The 2914-nt window shown below is 39.2% G+C and overlaps 2 protein-coding genes across 7 annotated transcripts in view; one reads left to right on the top strand and one right to left on the bottom strand.

The window, feature by feature from the left end:
- LOC109542090 overlaps positions 1-2474 on the bottom strand; it is a 72511-nt gene extending 70037 nt beyond the window's left edge. For all 6 annotated transcript variants that reach the window (XR_007281488.1, XM_048666357.1, XM_048666360.1 and 3 more), the window contains exon 1: positions 2351-2474. The gene's annotated coding sequence lies outside the window, so the exon portion shown is untranslated. The remainder of the gene's footprint in view (positions 1-2350) is intronic.
- The window catches only part of LOC109542034 (muscle-specific protein 300 kDa), a gene marked incomplete in the record, with an annotated part of 344492 nt that overhangs the window by 270019 nt on the left and 71559 nt on the right, over positions 1-2914 (top strand).

The raw sequence follows: 2914 nt of genomic DNA on the forward strand, positions 1-2914 counted from the left end.
CAATCGGACTCATAATATTATTCGAAAGAGAAAATGCACTGCTTTAAATGTAGGAAAAGGCACTTTAATAGGAAATTTCTGGGAGTTTCCACGATGTTTTCAGTTACTAAGGAGGAGCGATTGTCCGTTGAAAAACACGAATTTTTCAAAATGTTGACAAGAAAAACCCAAAAATCCCACAATCGGGCTCATAATATCATTGGAAAGAGAAATTCACTGCTTTAAATGTAGGAAAAGGCACTTTAATGGGCAATTTCTGGGAGTTTCCAGGATTTTTGCGGATATTGAATTGAGGCGATTGGTCGTTGGACAACACGGATTTTTCAAAAATTCGCCAAGGACGAACCAAAAATGTCCCAATGCTTCCCATAACATCACTCGAAAGAGAAAATGTGCAGATTTAAATGTGAAAAAACTAGTTTAACTGATAAAGAAAATTAATTTCTTAGAGTCCCCCAAACTCGCTCGTTTGCTCATTTTCAGCATCGCATCGCGCAGCTCAAAGTCACCAGCGTCCAGATAAACCTGGAAAGACCATCTTCACTTAACAGAAATGATGTGAATTTTTGCCGGAAATTTTAACTGTTCCAAGCTGCGGATGGAAGCATTCCTAAACCATATCAGCACCCCGATTGAAAGTAAAAAAAAAAAAAAAGCCGATAAACCGCTCTGTTTTATCCCAGTTGCCAACAGATAAAACGCATTTTCCAGCCCATTAGACATTGGAAACGAATGAAATGGTCATTTTCCTAAAGGTAATTGTTGGCCTTTTTGTATGGAGCCGACCATTTGAATATCAATTAACAGACTTATCGGACGGGGGCAGAATAATTAACCAAACTGAAATTAGTTTGAAATATTTCGCATCGAATAGAGAGTCATTTATCCCGAAACAGAAAAGGCCCCGCAGTTTGTTTGAGTGTTTAACAATTATTTATTCATGTTGCTGGCATGTGTAGTTTGTCACAACGTTTCCATGCTCAAAATATTGCACTTTATGGATTAAACAGAGTGAAAATCCATGTAATTTTCCACTCTATCATGATACACGATAGTGCAAGTTTAAACACATCACTCTTTATTCTGGACTGAGTGCATTCTATTATGAAAGCTAGCGGCGAATAACTCGTTATGTTGAGTTCGGTTGAGTGTCGTTCTGGCTGTTAATTTGTAATAGAGGAAAATTTGGACGCAAACTGCAAACTTGTGCGGTTGAATCAACTGCATTTGAAGGAAATGTTTGCGGAAAACTGATGAGTTTTCCTAGAATTTCGGCAGAAAGTCTCAAAAGCGCACGAGATTTCAAGTTTGTACCTTTGTTAGTTATGGATAGTATCGCAAAAACTCCTCGGAGTATCCATTTGGATCAAACTGCTCTCGGGTCCATTAGTAACAGTAAACTATTTACCAGCGCTGGCACAGAGCGATCGAATTTCCTTTTTGAGACTTTTCCACCTAATAAGATCAGCGGAAAATCTTTCTATGAAAAAATATATGAGCGCTCCTGATAGGGTTTCAGTGGCGTTCTTCACTCACTAATTCAAACGTATTTAATTAACCATAAAAGTTGTGAAAAAGGGGGTTTTATCGCGATTAATTGCGATGTAAATCTACTTTCGCGAAGATCCAACTGTAAGTGAATTGGCACTTAAAAAGTCCTCATCCCAACTTCAAGTTGCGAGTTCATTTTTTCTTTGAGCGAAACTCCTGCAGAACATGGAATGGGTAAACGGGGGAAATTTAATTTCGCTTTCCTTATGGAATTTCCAACTTGAGTTATTCGTTTCAAATTGCCATTAATTTTTCTTTTGCCGCTCCTGCAAGCCGTTCGAACTGTTAAAGAAAATTCGACAGCAACAGTGTGTTTGCCGTGTGCAGTTAGAAGAAAATATGTTTTTTAATATGATTTACAAATGTGGCAAACAGCGGAGCTGCGCTCATTCAAATGGAGTCGGGCAAAGAAGCTCAATTTTCCAATCAATGGATAATCCGATAATCAAATGATAATCCGTTCAATGCAATCATGATATTGAACGGGATCTAAATGATCCGAGGAAAGAGCAACTAATTACTTGGTTTGGAAACTTTACACGTTTTAACTGCGGACCCGTTGAAAGTTATATTCGAACCACTGCTTCTACCCACAAACTTCTGTAGGTTTGTTTGTTGAAAAATTGGAACGACTTGGCGTATTTTTCACAAAAGTATTGTTCGCACCGACTTTTTCAACTTTCCACGATTACCTAACGCCTCACTTTTCACCTGTTTGCTCGTTGAAAAGTCGGCGATTTTGGCTGGATATGAGCGAATTTCCTGCAAGTGGGATCGAGAATGGGTTTTTTTTCCGTACCTAAGGCATTTCGCTGCAACCAGAACTAAACTCACTGAAAACTCGCGTTGGCGTCTGGATACGACCGACGCCGCGTATTTATTTCAGTCCGCAGCCCGCACTATACTAAAGCGTCGCGACGCTTTACCTGTTCGACGGTACAGAGCGCGCAAGCTTATATATTTTTTCTTTTCGCTTTTATCGCAATTTTACGTTGTTTAATAATGCAACGTGCATTCAGGCGAATTTATGGGGCAAAGACTTGCCCATTTTTGTGTTTCATTCCAATTCCCGTGGAATACTAAAATACATGTGATCATTTTTTCAGTAAATATTTCAGTGGGCAATATGGGAGATTGAATGAACAATTCTATTTTTTGTAAGAGTTTGTAGGACTTTCAGCCCAATGCAGTCATGTAACGGACCGAAAGCACCTTGGAAGCGTCCCCTGCTTGAAATGCCTGAAGACACTCAGACATTTGTTTTGCATCTGAATTTACATCACACTAAACTCTGAAACTAATGGGTTTTTCGGGTTTTTAGGCCGTCGTAAAATGGAATTTCTTCCGGACGTTTCGCAAGCAC

Source organism: Dendroctonus ponderosae, unplaced genomic scaffold, assembly GCF_020466585.1.
Source record: "Dendroctonus ponderosae isolate FM_Combo_2020 unplaced genomic scaffold, Dpon_F_20191213v2 Dpon_F_20191213_5, whole genome shotgun sequence".
In the NCBI taxonomy this organism is placed as follows: Eukaryota; Metazoa; Arthropoda; class Insecta; order Coleoptera; family Curculionidae; genus Dendroctonus; species Dendroctonus ponderosae.